The sequence below is a fragment of the Choloepus didactylus genome, chromosome 12 (assembly GCF_015220235.1).
Source record: "Choloepus didactylus isolate mChoDid1 chromosome 12, mChoDid1.pri, whole genome shotgun sequence".
Lineage (NCBI taxonomy): Eukaryota > Metazoa > Chordata > Mammalia > Pilosa > Megalonychidae > Choloepus > Choloepus didactylus.
Genome location: NC_051318.1, coordinates 15,206,643 through 15,226,135, shown reverse-complemented (window position 1 = coordinate 15,226,135; position 19,493 = coordinate 15,206,643). Strand labels below are relative to the sequence as shown.

At 43.7% G+C, this 19,493-nt stretch overlaps 1 protein-coding gene across 3 annotated transcripts in view; it reads right to left on the bottom strand.

Annotated features, from left to right (window-relative positions):
- The window catches only part of SPATA13 (spermatogenesis associated 13), a 397,052-nt gene that overhangs the window by 145,990 nt on the left and 231,569 nt on the right, over nt 1-19,493 (bottom strand). Inside the window, exon 1 of one of the 3 annotated variants that reach the window (XM_037800665.1) lies at nt 7,669-7,847. The exons of 1 other annotated variant lie outside the window; for it this stretch is intronic. The gene's annotated coding sequence lies outside the window, so the exon portion shown is untranslated. Of the gene's footprint in view, nt 1-7,668; nt 7,848-19,493 lie in introns of those variants that run through there. One more of the 3 variants, XM_037800659.1, reaches the window with a different exon arrangement.

Genomic DNA, 19,493 nt, shown 5'->3' with positions numbered 1-19,493 from the left:
GTGGTAAGACAATACAATGGTAGCTCCTCTTTACCATAATACTAAGCTGCTTGTGTGCTGGCTTTACAAGTTTCCCTGGCCAGTAGATTTTAGTTTAGCAATTGGGCAGCAGAATAAATATAGTGACTCAATCATTTCCATTTGCAATCACATTTAAATGCATTAGGGTAAACCCAACAGTAGACATCAGTTTCTTGAAAACCTTGTAATACTTTGAAATGATAATGACAAACAAAACCAAAAATACAATCTAACTTCACAGAAAGTAAACAAATCATAACCACAAGATATGAATTCACGTATTCCTCATTTATATCACTAGTTTGACCATAGTCCTAGGTCTGAGTCTGGACTAAAAGAAATTAGAAACCAACAGAAGTTAAAACTGGATGATTATATTTTATTCTGAGCGCACTAAACTGTGGAACACTTCTTCAAGGCTTATAGTCCTGGATAAACTGGATTTTAATAACTTGTCAGGATATTTTAGAATAATTGTTGCATGGGGTTTGATTTAATTAATCTCAGCAGGGTTCAACAAAGGCCCTTGAAGTCAATAAGGAAAATGTCCTTCAGACATTCTCTGATTAGAAGTTGAGTAATCATGTCACCAAAAGAGATAAGTCTACAGAGTGTTGCAATTATAAATCAAAACCAAAAGAAATGGTGTATCCATGCCGGCAGAGAGAGAAGCATGTTGGTTTCTGCACAGTAGGAAAAGGAGAGAGAAAATTTCTAGCTTAATACAAAGCAAGCGCCCACTGATACTAACAAAACAATAAATGAAGGTTGAATGAGTATGTGTGGCAGGACAAGATATGAAAAAAAGATTACACATTCTTCCAAATACTGGTTAGAAATGCATACTTTATAAAATAATGACATTTAGATTCTGGAAGATAGATCAGTTGCCAAAGAGAGACCAATCCTCAAGGTGTACAGACGCATGACGTGGGTTTGGAGACTGGAGTTTAGGTACATGTGACAGATTAGAAAAGGTGCCCAAGTCTATAAACACTCCCTGTCCACACTGCAAAGCCTTGCTACATCATGATTTATTTTGGAATCTAGTCATATTTCAAAAATTCAAGTTTGGATTGTCAAGAGGAGAGAGAAATGGCACCCTGTGCTATAGGGGAGACCAGGGCCCTGCCATATTTGCAGATGACATCTGGTTTCCTTTGTGTGGACGGTGTTTACAAGTAGAGATGGAGGCCCAATGCCTTAGGACTATTTTACCTCACAAGTCTGGAAACAAAAGACAGGACCACCCAAGTGCTTAAACCAAACATTCAACACCCAACAATGGCTCCTCTTCCTCCCAAAAAGAGACCATTGGCTCTCCCTCCAGATATATATTACGATGTATCAGATGTTCTTCTAAGCACTTTACAAGGAAGAGTCAACTCATCAACTCACAAAGTGGGTCCCAAACTTTGCTGACATCAGACACTTTAAACAATTCCAATGCCAGAGGCACTCCTGAAACCAATTCAGTCAGAATGGCATCAGTACTTTGTCAAAGGCCCCAGGGATTCCAACATGCAGCAAAGCTTTTGGAACCCTTGCCTCAGAGATGTGTACCATCATTTTCTGAATTTTTCAGATGAGGCAACTGAAGCACAGAGAGGATAATAGCTTCCCAAGGCCAACAGCTGGTAAGCAGCAGATGTGGGATTCGAACCCAGGTTGTTTGACTGGTGCCGAACACTAAGAAATAATCTTAGGTAGAGGTTCTATAGAAATAACGTGAAATACTAGTATGCGATGAAATGATTCAAGGTGGGCAAATGAAATTGTGAGGTTGTGCACCAGGCAAAGAAGTACAAATAACGTGACACAGCTATAGACTTGTGGGACGCACACACAATCCCACCTGGTAGGAACATGGTTACTGTTTTCGGAAAAGCTGATCATGCAACCATGAAGAAGAGCTGTGGAGGACCTCCAAAAAGCATCTGTTCTAGAACATTGGTTCTCAAACTCTAGTGTGCATCAAAATCACAGGAAGATTTGTTAAAATAGGGATTGCGGGTCCTTGCCCCCAGTATTTCTAACTCTGGACAGATGGGGCAGAGCCCTAGAATTTACTTTCCTAACAAGTATGATGCAGATGGTGCAGACACTGCCGGTATGAGGACCGCACTTTGGAAACCACACTCCAGGTGCCCGGTCATTGTCAGGAGCTGGAAGCACCAGACCTGAGGTTCTCTAGATTCACCAAGCTCAAGCCCCATCTCCCACCTCTGCTGATGCCGTCCCAGTGGCTGAGTGGTTCCTTCACTCAGCTCCTTCCCCCAGCTCCTTCCCCCAGCTCTGCTAAGAGTCAGCCCAGGCTTTAGGAAGCTCCTTCTCCAGGAAGTTTCCCTGAATCGTAGACCTTTCCTGGGCTCCCCTAACACCCTCTGCCTAAAGCAGTCGCTACACCTACCTCAGTTTTCAATAATTTGCTCTTACAGGGCTACCTCTCCAACTAGACAGGAATGTGAGCCTCTTCTTGAGGACAGAGATGGTTTCAGGCTAGTCTTTCTACCTTCAACCTCTAGCCCAATGCCTGGTACATAAAAGGTATTCAATAACTGTTCAGTATATACATGTGCCCCTCCATTGTCACACAAAAGGGTGTGCCATTTAAACATACTTGATAGCAATATCTGTAAATTCACATAATTCACCAAATGAACTTCATGATGGATTAGGAAGAAGTTTCCACATCAGGAAAAGTGCAAAGGGAGCAAGTTTCTGAAGCAGAGACTATTGATTTTTCAATGGTGGAGAATCCCAACATACAACTCAGATGTACTTAAAAGGACATGCTGAGCTGTTCTAGGACTCAGACCACACTGATTTATCTATAGCTGTATCAGATATGGCGGCTAGATGCTTGGGTCTGACCCAAGAAACTTGTTTAACGTAACTGAACTGTAATTTCAACACTGAAGTACAATGGATGCTTCCTATTATAAATAACGATATTTTCTCTGAAAGACTGTGATCAAAGTTCTAAACTGAAATACCAGGAACCCAACTCATTCCCCGCCTACCCCTCCTCTGCTATAATACAATAAAAGCTTTAACTTTCCCTCCCCCTTGCAACTGCCCTGAGCAAGGATTTCATTTTTCAAGTTTCCTGTTGTCTAAACCAGGGGCTCTGGGGCGTGGGGGGTGGGGGGTGTGGATGAGAGAGAAGGGACAGGTAAGGGGACTATGGGCTCAGGTGATTCACGAAGAAAAGCGGGTGGGGGGGGGGCAGGCAGAGGCCTTTCTTGATTCCTCCCTCCCCCAAAACATACAGTCTTATTATTTCAGACTTTTGTTCTATTTTTCCCAAGGCACAGCATGCCAACCTTGGGAAACAAACTCAGCCGCCATGTTAATGGGGCAGACAAGAAAGGCTAGAGAAGGGATGTATAGCCTTGTTAGGATCCCCCCATCTGTGGCTGAACCCAAAGAGTGACAGGGTGGCTTTTCATCCAGATCTGGCAAGCCAGAGTGGAAGATCTTTTGAGTCAGACGCATGGTCCCTGAAATTACAACCATTCTGAGCTCTCATTTATTCCAAAAAAGGCCTAGAGGTGGTCCTGCTTCAGGGAAATGGGTGGAGGCTATTTTGGATCAGGAAATCTTTCAAGTCCTGGATAGATGAGATAGCGGCCCTATGGCCAGAACATGCTGAACATTATGACCCCAGTATGATTCAATAACTTCCCCCACAGCAAGGTGCTACAGCCATGGAGAAAAATGATGTAACATCCCTCTGCTTATTGGGGCATTGCCACTGTGCCCAGGGTTCACTCGGCCACAATCAGAACCATCCACATCCCAAAGGGAGATCAATCTAAGGCAGGACCTGGAACTTTCCAGAGCCCTCAACTCACCATCTCCTGGTCCCTCCCCTCGTGTTTTACCTTCAGTTCCTTTGGCAAGCAGTCATCATTTATCTTGTAAATGGCTTGGTGGGAATGTTTCTACCTAAGGGAGTTACAACTGACTAGAGGAGACAGCCACTGAGAAGCATGCACGTGGGTCCCCTGAGCCAGGCGCACACCTGAGCTCCAGTTGCAGGCCTGCCACTCTGCCACTTTGCATGAGGCTTTGGCCAAAACAACCTCCCTGAACTACCACTTCCTCACTGTTCAGCTTTCACAGTCCTCATCTGAACCACAGAACACAGCAAATGATTTGAGCCACTGTTTTCTTAGTCCTCCAAGGTACCTAACCCTTCTCCCTCCAGAAGCAAAAGAGAAAAGTCAATTCATTAAATACAGTGCATACCTTAGGACACTAGGGTTTATTTCTCCCAAGAAAGGCTAACACGGGAAGAGTTAAGCATCCCATCCAGGTTCCATGTGTGTTCTGGAGAGAACTAAATAGACAACAGCTGGGAGGAGGAAGGGGCAGGGGCAGGAATCAGGAAAGGCACCAAGGTTGGGCAACAGGTGGGATTCCAAGAGCCAACACAGAAACAATAGCAACTAGCTTATACTTAGAGCACACTCTCTCCCTGTACTGCTATTTGAGATGCAGAAATTAAAAAAAAAAAAAAAAATCAAGTAAGCACTTTGTAAAACTGCATTTTTTTCCCCAAGCAGCAAATACAGTTAAATCTTTTGGTTGCTGATTTCCAAATTACCATGTATTGTTTGATTTGTCCCTAGAAAGTAATGTTCATTTGGTGTTCCTTCTCAGTGTTCTGGTAATAACAAAAACGTTTCTTTCTAAAACATTTTAATTTATACTTCCACAATTTTGCAACTCCATATGCCATTACATGTCTCAAAAGGAAACATTTCTCAGATGTTTAGCTTTCAGCAAAATATATACATGCTGAAAACTTCAACTGAAATTGAATCCTTGCAATGCCTCTTACCTTGGGAGAGCAAAGTTCACTAGTTTCAGCAGCCAAGAGAGAGGTCAACCCAACACCCTACATTTCTACACTGGCCCAGGCCCCCAAATCAGAGGAACTGGGATCAAAGCCAGCTCTGCCTATCCTGCTGCATTCTCTTGGATATATCCTTTTATTTTTCCAGGCCACAGTTTCCTCATCTTATACTGTGAGTTCCTTTCCAGTTATCAAAGTGTATGACTTTACCAGTACTCTGTGCTTCGGTATCTGTAAAAGTAAAAATACTTGCCTCCAACCTTTGGGAAAGTGAAGACTAACAAAGAAATGTCTGAATGAGGTTTTAAGATTATATAATCAAACAGAAATAAACAAGGCTTATAAACTCACAGAGATATCAGGACCCTAGAGGTCTCCACAGCTGAAGCGAAACTGAACTCTCAATACACAGAAAATGGTTGTCAGAGGTCTCTTTCATGTATCTTTTTTCCGTGTTTCCCAAGGCTGGCTTTTCCTGGGACAGGTATGCACAAGGGCCAACGGTGCCCCTGGAGGAAGGCGGACGAGTGTGGACTGGGAGCCGGGAAACCAGGCAGTGTCCCAGGCTTCCTGGGTGGCGGCAGGCATCAGGTTTTCCCATACACGGTTCCACAAGTATCGAATTTGTGCCCTCACATGGTGTAAATTGCAAACTAAATAAAATGTGTCAAATAATGACATCATTCCCAAAGCTGAATTTTAGCCCATTTCTGAGTTCAGGAGCCACATGGCATGGATACTCCACTGCCTAGAGAGAAGAGAAGCTCCACCGCGATGGAAACATGTTATCTAAGTTCTCTGAACCTCTCTTTTTTCTTCTATAAAATGGGGATAATAAAAGTACCTATATTACAGGGATGTTAGGAGGATTAGATGAGTTTTTGCATGTAAAACCCTCAAAAAAGCATTTGGTACATACTATGTTTTCAATAATTGTCACCCAATAGTCATATTAATATCTATATTACTAAAGATCTATGTATCAGATACTACGTCAATAAGAAAACAGACAGAAATAGTGATCAATGAGCTCCTGAAAGCCACAGCATTCCTAGGAAAATACAAGTGCTTGCATCCCACTCCTTCCTGACATTTTCATCAAGAACAGACATTCTGAAATGAAGATGTAAGCAAGATAATGGAGAAGCGATTGGGAAAGAGGAAAAGGAACCTAGGAATGATGATGGAGTATCAAAAAATGCCACAAAGGAAGCGAAGCCAGGCGTGCTGTAGAAGGCAGCAGCAGGATGTGGCTGGGGGAGAAGCACATGTTAAGGAGAAGTAGGTAAACTGAAGGGCTGTGTGGGAGAAACAGTGGGAAAGAATTAAGAAACCCACACATGGACAGTAGCACAAACGGGGAATTGCCAAACTGGCTGGGAGGAGGATGGCAAATCTGGGGTCAAAGGAAGCAGATGAAAATTATAATGTTGGATAATAAGCAGCAGCCACATAAAACTCTAAGGTGTTGGGGAGGGGCATGGAGAACAGAGTTCAGGTGGCCAAACGGTGAAAGGAAACAAGCATGAGCACACGGTGGGATGCGTAATTACCAGGCCATGGGAGAACAATGCAGTGAGAAAGTTTGGGGGGGGGGGCAGGCATAAAGAGAAAAGGAGAGAAAAAGAGCCTTTGTTAGCAAAAGGGGAAAGATAAAACAGTGAAATTTCTATGCCTGGTAATAAGTGTGATACAGGAGGGCAGTGGAGCTGGAAGCCGTGGAGGGGTTTAGCAGGGAAGAAAACATGCCCAGGCACAGAAAATGAGGTGGGGTTACTTGAATTTGGGAAGCCTTGGTAAGGAATGCTGAATAAACTCAATCGATCATCTATTTATCGACTATTATCAAATGCTGGGAAGTGACCAATAGAGAGCGTTTTGCTTCCTTGCTTGCGTGCACGCTTGGTTTGGTTTGTTTTCCCCAACTTGGGAGGGAGGTGAAATGTGCTCACGCTCTATAAGTTTGCAGTCAGATGGCTGCCCAGCCAGCACAGATCACCTGAGGTTCCCCCAACTTTGGCAACAGACTGCCTTGTATGTTCCTGGGGCTAGTTTGCCAATTTCCCCATCTCAGAAAGGCAACCAATCAAACCCTGCCAACTTGCTCGCCCAGCTCCAGAGACGAGACTCCCCGGCCCAATGTCTTTCTCCCGGAACGAGACCCTGTTAGGATCTGGAGAGAAATCTTGCAAAGCTTAGTTCTCCCACTGCATGCGCTCTCAGTCCCCGGGGCTCGGCAACGCCATCCCGATTCCGGTAGGTCAGTACTTGGCCGGGTTTGCTGCCCAGTTCACACCACCGGAGGGAGCAGAGGGTCAAAGGAGACCACCGGCCACCACCAGCCTCCCCTTCAACCTTTGTCTGCGCTCCCCGCCCAACAGCCGCAGGCTGCAGACAGTGCTCTCCGGGCTCCCAACCAAGGGCAAGAGGATTAAGTTTCATTGTAATTCCAATAAGTTTCCTGCTGGAAACTGCCTTTTCAAAAAACACCAAATAAACGCCCTCCCCAAAGGCAATCCCGCTGGGCGAGCTGGAAGGCAGAAAGAAAACTAAGGAAAGATGGGAAGAAATACCGGGGAGCCAACAGGTGGGCAGGACGAGGGACCTGATCTCGAGAAGCAGGAGAAAGAGGGAACGGCAGACCCTCATTCTACCCAGATCTCCTCTGAGATTCCACCACCACCACCCTCCACCCGGGGGCAGCCAGGCCGGCGAGCCGCGGACCCGCGCCCAATTCGCATCTGCGCCTCCCGGGAGGAGCGGGATCCCAGGGGCGCGCTCACCTCGCAGTGGAGCCGGGAACCCGGGCGCGCACCGCCGGGCGCAGCTCAGAGGCGCCGCCGTCTCCAAGGCGAGCGGAGCGAAGACGTCCCCGCTCCTAGGCGGCCGGAGCTGCTCCCGGGCGGCGGGAGCTCGGTGCACGCCCGCCCTCCCCGCCTAGGCTCCCACGGCTCAGCCGCGGGGCGGGGCGGCGCCGACCCACCCTCCCCCCCAGCCCGACTCCTCCCCCGGCCCGGCCTCCACCAACCCCCACCCCCCCACCCCGGTCCTGCTCCCCTCCCCGCAGGGTTTCCCCCGCCTGGATCTCCCCTCCTGACTCGCGTGCTAGCCTGGCTCCCGCCCTTACCACCCCTCCTCCCGGTACAGCTCCCCCCACCTCCCAGCCCGCCCCCCGCAGCAGCCCGGCCCTGCAGCGCTCGGCAACCCCCCCACCTCCCACCCCCGCTGCCCGCTCACCCCACCTCTCCTGGGCGAGGAGTTCACTCCGGGCGAAGTCACCGGTGCTGACAGTGGCCGCGCTTGGCGGAGCGCAGGGGAACACTAGGTGAGTGTTTTTAAAGCTACCCCCCGGGCCCCAGGGCCTCGGGCGTCGCTTGTTTTGACTGTTTCAATGAACCTACTTAAAAGTCACCTCCTGCGTGCCTGGCGGAGCCTTGTCGATACTTCACATTTATGCAACAGAGGCGAAGCCAGCCCTTCTTGCCGGACGCTTGGTGCTGGAAATGTGCCATCACTGTTCCCTGATTGCAACTAATTGAAATCATAAAATACTTTCTTTTAAAAAGTGTAAAAGTTTTTCTGATTCATTCATTAAAGTGGCTATTGTGTACCAGGCACTATGATTCTAAAAATGTATTATTTTATGTTCAAGGAATAATACTCACAATTTTTAAAACTGAAGAACATATAAAATATTTTATATGACCTAGTCATTTTATATGACCGAGTGAAAATTCAAAATTAATTTTATATGTTTTTCAAAATATCTCAAAAAATCACATCCAGATGTTAATGGTAATTATCTCTGGGTGGCAGAAATATAGGCAAACTTCTATTTTAGTCTTTGACTCCTATTAAAATTCCTCAAAATTTCGACAATGAGCAAGTCTTTTTTAAGAGCAGAAAAAAATTACAAAACTAAACTATGGAAAAATTCAAGAGACAAAAAAGAAAGGCTAATAATATCATCAAGTGTTTAATTTGATTTCTACATTATGTAACTTTAACCAAATCTGCATGATCTTATAAATGTTAAAATGAAAGCAATCTTAGTAATTAAAATAAATGAATGTCAAGGGCTAAATTGAGGGTTTTAAAAATCTCTTTAGCATTAGAACAAATCTGATGAGGTTTTGATTTTTCTTTAAAAAAAAAATCTGAATCTCAAATGATCATTTCTGTCTTCCTGGAAACCACTACTAATATTTACATACAACAATTTTGTAGTGAAGAAAAACACTATACTTGAAATCAAGTCATTGGGTAAATAAGCCTGGCCCTCAGAAAAATGGCTTTCTTTATAGACTCCTAAAGACATGGTCTCAAATCACCCAGTTTCACTGCTAAGCTGTGAGACACTGGGCAAGCCCTTTACCTTGCTCGGTTTCAGCGTCTTCTTTAGTGAAAACGGAAAGAATGGTACCCTTCTCTGGATTGTTTGGAGAATTTAACAAGACTCCTGGTATTGTTTTAGCACATCCAAGTGCTTAATGATGATTAGTTCTCATTCTTTAAAAAATTATTTTTCAGGGTTGCAGTAGCAAATGTGAGCTCCTGGGATAGAAGATATTTCTGATAAACCTGCAAGAGGAATGAAGGATAGATCAAGGGAAAAATCATTGATCTGCCACAAGAAGCTGGGCATGTAAACCCCACTCCATCACTAGCTAGTCTCTGTGTCCTCTCCTCTTTTTAGGAGGGCACCAGTCACTGAATCTTGGGCTCACCCTAAATCCAGGATGTTCTCAAGTCAAGATCCTTAACTAATGACATCTGCAGAGACCCTTTTTCCTAATAAGGTCATGTCCTGAGGTTCCAGGTGAACATGAATTTTGGGAAGACCGTATTCAACTTACTGCAGAAACCACTCCAAAACTTTCATCAAAGATTCATTGTAATAACACTGGCAGGAGAGTGTCCAGGGATAAAAACAATCATCTTTCAGCAATTCTAAGAAGCATTTTTTTTTTCTCATTATAACATCTCTGAAATTAAAATGTGTCTTTTGGCTAAAGGTTATTATACACTTAATATGCTATGTCCTTTACATTCATAATCTCATTTGAGCCTCAAAACAGTCCTTGAAGTACTATTATTATTCCCATGTTATTGATGGGGGAAATGAAACTCAGAGAGGTTGAATAAATTGCGCAAAGTCACGCAGCTACTAAATGAAAATGCCAGGATTTGAGTTCATGCCTCTGCTCTTTTACACACTGAAAAAAAGCAGTGTTGTGAGTTCCTCCACGGTTCTTAAGCACTGTTATATACAGTTTGCTGAGATTCCGCATTCCATAGGGAATTTTGTTGCAGGGAAGGCAGAAGAGAGGAGAGGAGATTCCTTTCTCTTCAGTTTATATATATATAGAGAGGAGTATATATAGTAATACTTTTGGATTGTGACCCCCCATCCCCTACCCAGGAGAAGGGGTTGGGGAGAAGGAGAGGATGAGCAAGGAGTTATCTGACTAGTGGGAGAAATTAATTGGTCCACCTACCTTGAAAGAGAGGATTTATTTATTAAAAATTTCATTTATTAAATGTGCGAATGCTACTGTAACATGAATCTATGACATTATGCGTTTGTCAAAGCCCATAGAACTGTACAACACAAAGAGTGAACCCTAATGTGAGCTGTGGACTTGAGTTAATAATATTGGTTCATGACTTGTAATGTATGTAGGACACTGATGCAAGATGTTAATAATAGGAGAAACTGGGTGGTGGGGGAGTGAGATGGGGACTCTATGTGCGTATTCTGCAAACCTAAAACTCAAAAAATAAAGTTTATAATAAAAAATAAAAATATTACAAGCACTGAGAATTTACTCTATGTTTTTAACCTCTCCACTCCAGACTACTGCAGAGAGCCATTTGTTACTTGCCTCTATGCTGCAGTCCCAGATTTTCACCAGGGTGGGGTGACTTAAGGTCTAGATCTGGTTGGGGAGGGGGGTGTGCATAGGAAAGAGGAGCTCTCAGAGATTATTAGCAAGAACTTTTCACCCAGACCTTAAGTCCCACTCCCCAATTATCAGAAATATGGCCACCATCTATCAGTCGCCATCTATCAGTTGCCAGTGTCTTGTTCTTATTAGGTTGTGAAGGTGGGGGGAGCGGGTGAGAGGAGTATTATATGGACTTGGGGATGGGTTGGCCACAAGTGCCCCTGGAGTGTAAGGTAACACCGGAGAGAGCATCACTCTCTCGTTTGGTGGTTTCAGGAAAATTCCTTCACCTTGCTATGATGGTTTCCTTATCTGTGATAAGTTGTGGTGAGGATTAAGTGTGATCTTGTATGTAAAGCCCTAGCTCCTTGCCCAGCACATGTAAAGTCCTCAATAAATGGTGATGGCCACGATTGGTTCAAAATGGATAAGATGGGGTTGCCATCTTTCATTCTACCAATTATAAGAGCAGATCCATCTCTAGTTTTAAGCTTCCTAGGATGGAAGAATAATGTTTGCTCTTTACCAAATTATCTTGAGCACATAAGGGAGAATATGGGTCCAGATAATTTGGGCAGGAAGAGGAAGACACTTCCTTGCCCCTTGTCCAGGCATGGAGGCTCGAGGCAATGGCTGGGGGATCATGAGGTAAGAGAGGTACAGAGGGGACAAGCCCAGAACCAGCTTCCAGACACTCCGCAGTCCCCTCACCATCTGCTCCTGGAAAGGGAAACTTCCACTCCTGGATCTGGAGAAAATACATACGGCAAGGCAGCCATGGGACAGAGCAGAGCGTTGAGCATTCAATGCCCCCAGCTTTCTCATCTGCAGGCTGGAATTCGCCAAAGCCACTGAGGAGAAGAGGGAGCGGAGCTCTCTCTGCAACTGGGCCCAAAGTGACTCTGTAAGATCTCTCAGCCTCTCTTCGAAATGCTGAATCTGGGATTCCGGGGGTGTATGTCTACCAGCAGTGACAGAGGAGGGGCCTCCCGGAGCAATTCTTGACAATACAGTCTTTCTCCTTCCTTTAATCAAGTCACTCCTGCAATCTTGTCTTCTTTATTAAACTTTCATGATTGATTCCCTCATCTAACAATTTTTGTTTTATTCCTTCTGGCTCCTTTCTTGTCATACAATATAGCTTTAATCCGCTACCATGTATGTGATCTCTCTCTTTGGTGATAGAGAACAGGTTTTGGAGTCAGACAGATCTGGGATAGAATTCCCCTTTCACCTTTCACTTGTGGGTGGCCTTGGACAAGCTACTCTGAACCTCAGTTTCTTCTTCTTTAATATAGGAATAATAGAACCCGCCCTAAGTTGTGAGGGAATTAAACATGATAATTGCTGTAAAGAGGTTAGAACCGCCTGACCCACAGAAAGCATGTGCTAAAATGGCTGTTAAGAGCAGATACGCAAATTCATGTCTACCTTGTGAACTCCGGGGTATTTTTCCAGCTCCACCTGTAGCTCACTTCTTTCCTAAGCACCATTAATTACTTCATATTCTGTAGCCCCATTTGACCTCAGACACTCCTCAGTCTTAGCGCTGATCTGAGCTTCTTGAGGGCAGTAATTAGACGTGATTTACTTTGGGCTCTCCCACAATACCAGATACAGAGTAGGTGCTCAAAAAATAATAATACTACATCTGTTACTGTTATGGCCTTGAAATCATGTTACAAATATGAAGAAAGGAATTTTTTTCAAAATTTCCTAAAATAGCAACCTTACAATCCAGACAGGCTGCCAATTCTTTTAAACTGGTTTTTCTAAGTTTTAAAAACAATAATTCTTTTCAACTTCAAAATTCTAAGCAAACCCCTAATAACCACCGCAGCTCAAAACCATAATTTGAGATAAATCATGTGACCAGTTTTGAATTTCAGCTCTGAACAAACTCTCCCATTTTGAAATCCAAGTTAATTCTTTTTTTTCCCATGACTTCAAAAGTGCAGAACAGATGGGAGAGAACAAGATGATTCACTGTTTACCTATAAGTAGCCTTCAAGTAATGACGAACAAGTTAAGAAGGTAATTGAATTATAATAAATCTTTAAACAGAGTCACTTCGCAGATAAGAATACTAAGAAATTTTTATAAGAAACCTCTAGATCTGGGTTGAAGAAGGATAAATAAAATAATTGGATGTGCTAGGAAAATGAACTACAACTACAGGAGTACATTCCTGGGGGTTTAAGACGATAATTCAAAGGCATATACCCGACCACAGCCATTTATAGTCCTGGGTCAGGGACTCCAGGGTTCTGGAAACTTCTCAGACTTATTGCATTGTTTGAGATCTACAAACTGCTCCTTGAACATGTTTCAGGATGAAAAAGGAAATGTTTATAAGTTACAAAACTGAAATGGCTCATCGTCATTATGGTGGCTACTGTTCTCTGACCCAGTCAGTGTGCTTTGGACAGACATACATCATTTCACTTACTCTTCAGAATAAGAACACAGGTCTTGGTGTCAGGGAGAGCTGAATGTGAATCTCACCTCTGTCCCTCGGTTGCTGTGTGACTTAAAGCCAGTTGCTTTACCTCTCTTAGCCACAGGTTGTTTTTTTTTTTTAATTGAGATACAGCTTACTTACGGTGCAGTACATAAATCTTACATGTTCAGCTGGATGAATGTGATGTGGGTGTGGTGGATAGACCCGAAGGGGACCCCTAGTTATACCCACCTCTTGTTGTTCACATCTTTGTGTAAGCCCCTCCGCCTGAAGGCAGATGGAAACTGTGACTCACTTCTAACTAATGGAATGTGACAAAGGTGATGGAGTGTCACTCCCATGATGCTATTTTATATAAAGCTCCATCTGAGCAGACGAGCTAGAGACTCTCCTTGCTGGCTTGATGAAGCAAGTGGCCATGCTGGCGAAGCTCCTGTGACAAGGGACTGTGGGCAGCCTCTAGGGTCTGGAGCCAGTCTCCAGCCAAAAGCCAGCAGAAAGCAGGGGACCAGTCACACAGCCACTGGGAAATGAATTCTGCCAACGTGAATGAGCTTGCAAGCAGACTTTACCCCCAGCTAAGCCTCCAGATCAGAACACAGCCCAGCCAAACTCTGCACTGCAGCCTTGGGGGACCCTGATCAGAGGACCCAGTCAAACCGTTCCTGGACTTTTAACCCATGGAAACTGAGAGATAATAAATGTGGCAGTTTTCAACTGCTAAGTTTGGGGTAATTTTTTACACAGCATAGAAAACTAATACAATAGCAATTAACCACCATGCAGATTAAAAGATAGATTATTTCCAGCACCTCAGCAGACTACCTCACTAGCTCCCCCCAATCAGAAATGTCTGACATCCCAAGAATATACACTATTTTAAGCACTATCACCATAGATTAGTTCTGTGGGTTTTTGAACTTCATTTAATGGAGTCATACCACATGCATTTTTTTGTGTCTGGCTTCTGCTACTTAACATTATGTTTCTGTGATTAATCCGAGTTGTTCTGTGTATCATTAGTTCATTCTTTTTCACTGCTGTGTCAATATTCAAACAATGGATATTGAATATACTACATCCCATTCTTTGATGGACAGTTAGGTTCCTTTGGGGCGTGGCCCAAAGCTATTATGCATAAAGCTGCTGTCTACATTCTTGAACATGCTTTTCGATAGGAAAAAAACTTCACTTCTTTTGGGTCTATACCCAGAAGTGGTATTGCTAGGTTATTATAGGGTTTACATGTGTTTACCTCTAATAGGTAAGGCTGATTTCCTTTCCTAGGCTGCTCAAGCAAATACAATGAAATGGGTCGGGTTATACAATGGGAATTTATTCGCTCACAGTCTGAGGCTGGGCAAAAGTCCGAATTAAGGTATCATAAAGGCAATGCTTTCTTACTGAAGATTGTGGCATTCTAGGGTTGGCTGCTTGGTCCTTAGCATGTCAGATGGCACAGGGAGCGTCTCTTGGTCTTTCCCTTCTCTTCCAGGTTCTGTTGATGTGCAGCTTCTTGCCTCCTGCAGCTTCTTCTCTCTCTATCTGGATTTATTCCTTTTACAAAGGACTCTGGTATAGAATTAAGACTCATCCTGCTTGGGCTGGATCACACCTTCAGTGAAGTAACTTCATCAGAAGGGCCTCCTTACAGTGGGTTCACAGGAACGGATTAGTGAACATGTTTTTTCTGGGGTACATATAACAGCTTCAAAACACTACAACTACCAAACATTTTTTCAAAGTGATTGTACCAATTTACATTCCCACACATGATATGAGAGAATTCTAGGTGTTGACACTAACACTTGGTATTGTCTTATCCTCAGTTTTCTCATCAGAAAAACAGGGATAGTAATTGTACCCACCACCTAACGTTGCTATGAACATTAAGTGAGAACATATATGAATGTGCTTATAAATAATATTTGTTTAATAAATGGTAAGTATTTCTTTCCATTTTGCTTGGCAGATTGCACAGCTAGATGTGTCTGGGCGGGGATTCAAACCCCAAGGAACTAATTCCAAATTCCGTACGCTTTCCACTATACCACTCCAGGCCACTTCCCAGCCATTTGTAGTGGCCATCAAGCTCCACAAATACTTCAAATTTTTTTAGACTCTGTTTTCCTACATAGATTACCAGAAAGTATGTGCTTTCTACATGACTTGAAGGAAAATAGAATTGCAATGCAATTCTATATACCCCAGTGGGCATATTGGGAACTTTTTAATAGAAAATTTGTACACTTTTCATCCAAATTTACTGTTGGCTCATTCTCTCTATCAAGTGTCTTCTGTTGAAGGTGGCCTTGGCTGCCTTTGCTGATTTCTTCATCTAAATATCTAATTGTCACCTTCACTTTCCTGCCATATATTAGCAGATTCCTTGCTCTATTATTTATTCTTCATTACCTGACAAGAAGAAGCTCCCATCCACAAAGGAAGGCAATGAAATGGACCGTGAAGATTGTGGGTTGGTGAGTGAGGGAGACATGCTCCAGGTGAGGCTGCCAGGTGGGCCACGCAGCCCAAAGAGAGACGACAGATGGATGATGTGGCTCACACAGAAGAGGTCCCAGGACCACACAGAGCCTATTGGGAAATCCCGAGGACGTGCTGACCAACCTAACATCAAGCCTCACTTGCCAAAGGTCTAAGGGGTTTGTAATGCACTGGAATGTTCTAATAAGATGCAACGTTTGTGGAGGGAAAATGGTCAGATGACCTAAAATCAGGCTGAGAATACGGCCCAGAGTGGATGCCCTAGTCCCAGCTCAGAGCATGTGATTAGATGTACTGCAGATGTTTTATTCAGACGCACATCAGAATTGCTTTTATTCGGCGTATGTGCCTTTATCACATTCAACTATATTCTGTATTAATTATCTGTATAGAAGAAGGATTAGACAGATGAAAAAAGCAGTTTCCATTTATAATATAAAAGGGAAAAAAAGATAAACATCATGAAGACCCTGAATTCTTAGGGTGAGAGAGACACTATTTCAGGACATTTGAACTCCTCCACAGCGGGGACTTAGAATAACTCAACTTCTCAGCCTCCGAGCATAGCACAGTGCCTTGCTCAGCATAACCGCCTAATGTAAGTGTGAAGAACAACTGAGCAGTGTTGGAAGAAAGGGTAACAGTGAGTGGGAGAAAGAGGACATTTCCACTGCACCCTTGGGTGCACATTTGTGAAGGACCCAGGCCCCATGGGGCAGGACTCACTGGGAGAGAGGCACTGATCACAGCAGGTGGAGGATGCACATGACTCTGCAGGATGGGAACTTGCGTGGCTGGGGAGCTTTCATGAACTTATTCCACAACTGCTTTCAGAACTTCCCCTGTGCAGACTGTGGGAGACACAGAAATGACATAGACTTGGCCCTCCCTCTTGGGGCTCATGGTCCAGCGGGGAGACCAAGCAGGTCATTACATACATGGGACAGGTGCTGCGTTAGAGCTACCTGGGGGCACAGCGAGGCCTGGAGCAGAGTCCCTGGCCCCTAGCAGATCCACACCTGAAGCATCGCACCTTTGCCTTCTTTAAGGGGCACCTCCCACTTGGCCTGGCAGGGGCTACTTCTGAACTGTTCTCCCCACCCTTACAAACAACAAGTTCCTTGAGGGCAGAAAACTGAACTCCACTTCTCCAACAACACCCCCTTTGCTCCCCTCTGTGCCCTCATCCTGGCCCAGGTATGAAGTGTATGCCAGTCAATACTAGTTGAATGAATTGAGCATATATAATGCTTAGCACCGTTAAAAACCATACAAAGAGTAAAAACAGTAACATTTCTTAAGTTCCTAATATGCGCCAGGTTCTGCTGTAAACATCTTACATGTTCTTATCCACCTAATCCTAACAACAAACCCAGGGGGTGGGAACTGCTAATAGTCCCATTTTACAGATGAGCAAACAGAGGCCACTCTGGAGAGGCTGGTGAGTTACCCAAGATTTCGCAGAGCTGGGATGAGAACCCAGCTCCAGATCCTCTCCTCCTACAATAATATGCCTAGTAATGGACATCACCTTCTGGGAATTTCAACAGAACAAAAGTCACAGAATCAGAGGCTAAGTGTGAAGAAAAACCACTCAGCCAAAAGAAAGATGTTACACAGAGTGCCAGAAACACCAAAGTTTGGCACTCATTTAAGAAAAAATGTACATGCAAGTAGATGGAGAGGTATTAGAAAAGATAAATAATAAAGAAAAAAATATGAAATCATTGAAGCTGTGAAATAATCTGGGATTGCACATATTTGTACACACAACTTGGAACGTTATTATGAAATGCTAGCCGAGACAGAATTTTCAGGTATAGAAATGGATATTTTCATTCTCTTCCACATAAGTTGGTTTTGAGTGATTAAATATCATTATTATTACTGCCATCATCACCATCAAGTGCTGACAGCTGGGTGCCAGCACTGGGCTGCATATTTCATTTAATCCTTGAAGCAACCCTAGGGAAGGGCTTATTGTTATCTACATTTCTAAAATGGGAATACTAAAGCATACAGATGTAAATGGCCCAGGGCACAGAGCTCTGTGTTTTTGGCAGATCTGAAATTCAAATCAAGGTAAGCCTGGCTTTCAAAGCCCTTGAGGTACTCAACACAGCCACTCTCCATCAAAGGTCTCACTGGGACATCGTCCACAGTCTGGAGCCCAGGACCCAGATTCCAAGCCTGGCTCTGTCCCTTCACGGCTGTGTGATGTGGGGCAAGTCTTTCAACTCAGGTGAATCTCAAACTTTCTCATGTGTAAATTGATGAGAACAGGATTATTGTCAGAATAGATTAAAACATATGAAGGCCCCGGGCAGAGATGAGTCAATTCTTTAGTCGGGGGAAGAGGGTGAGTCTGGAAGGCTTCAAAGAGGAGATCTCATTTGAACTAAGTCCCTCCCAAAGAGTCAGAGATATCTAATATGATTTGAATGTCAAGGATGCTAAATATCTGCTACAATGTTGCTAAGGCAAACAGATACTTGCACACCAATGTTCACAGCAATATTGTCACAATTGCCAAAAGGTGGAAACAACCCCGAAGTCCATCAACAGATGAATGGATAAACAAAATGTGGTCTGTCCGTACAATGGAATACTCTTCAGCTGTAAAAAAAGAATGAAGTTCTGATACACATGACAACATGGATGAAACTTGAAGGCATCATGTTGACTGAAATACAAAAGGACAAACATTGTATGATTCCATTTACATGCAATGCCTAGAATAAGCTAATTTATAGAGAGAAAATAGATCAGAATTTACCAGGGGCTAGGAGTTGGGAGGAATGGGGAGTTATTACTTAACGGGTACCAAGTTTCTATTTGGGATGAGGAAAAAATTTGGCAATGGATGATGATGATGGTAGCACCTTACATGTAGTGAATGCCACTGAATTATACACTTAAAAATAGTAACAAAAAAGGGGGGGAAGGGGGGACATTTTATTTTACATATATTATAATAATGAGTTTTGTTTTTTTTTTAAATTCTGATAACTTTAAGCTACTGGAAATTTCATCAATACAATAACTAGACAATAGACCACCTGTGTGAGTCTCCAAGCCCCTTACTCTTCAGTCACAAATCATTTCACAGATAGGTCAAATGTAACATTCAAATCCATTCTATTTCTATTTCTTCTTTGTAGATTGTACTTGCGTTCCAGTAAGTGTGAGTCACCATCACGGAATCAGAAAGTCCCCCGTGTACACTGAGTAGAATCCTCACTGTACAGTCATGGAAATCACGGATAATCAACAAGCAGCCTTGCCGAAATTAAGAGCGACTCCTGCAACCTGATTGCTCTCATCCCAGCCCTCCCTGCCCACCACAAACTTTCCACATCTCTCTGTACACAGACTCAGCGCTAGAACAGAATGCTCTTGTTTACATTTTTTGCTTATCTATATTTGTTTGGTCCATTAAGCCTTGTGTAAGATGTAAACTGTTGTCCCCAGAAGAAAAAGATTTAGCCAGTTGCTCCCAGAGCTCCTATCCCTCCAAACAAATTCCTTCTCTGATTTTAAGGCTCTGTTCAATCATAATACAAATGAGAACTCAGACTTAGGGAACTTCTGCTATGGACCAGGTGCTTCATTACACGAACTCCTCTCATGTACCCTGGGAGGTAGGGTTACATAGGAGAAAACTGACTTTGGTTAATTTTTGCATAGTTGCCAA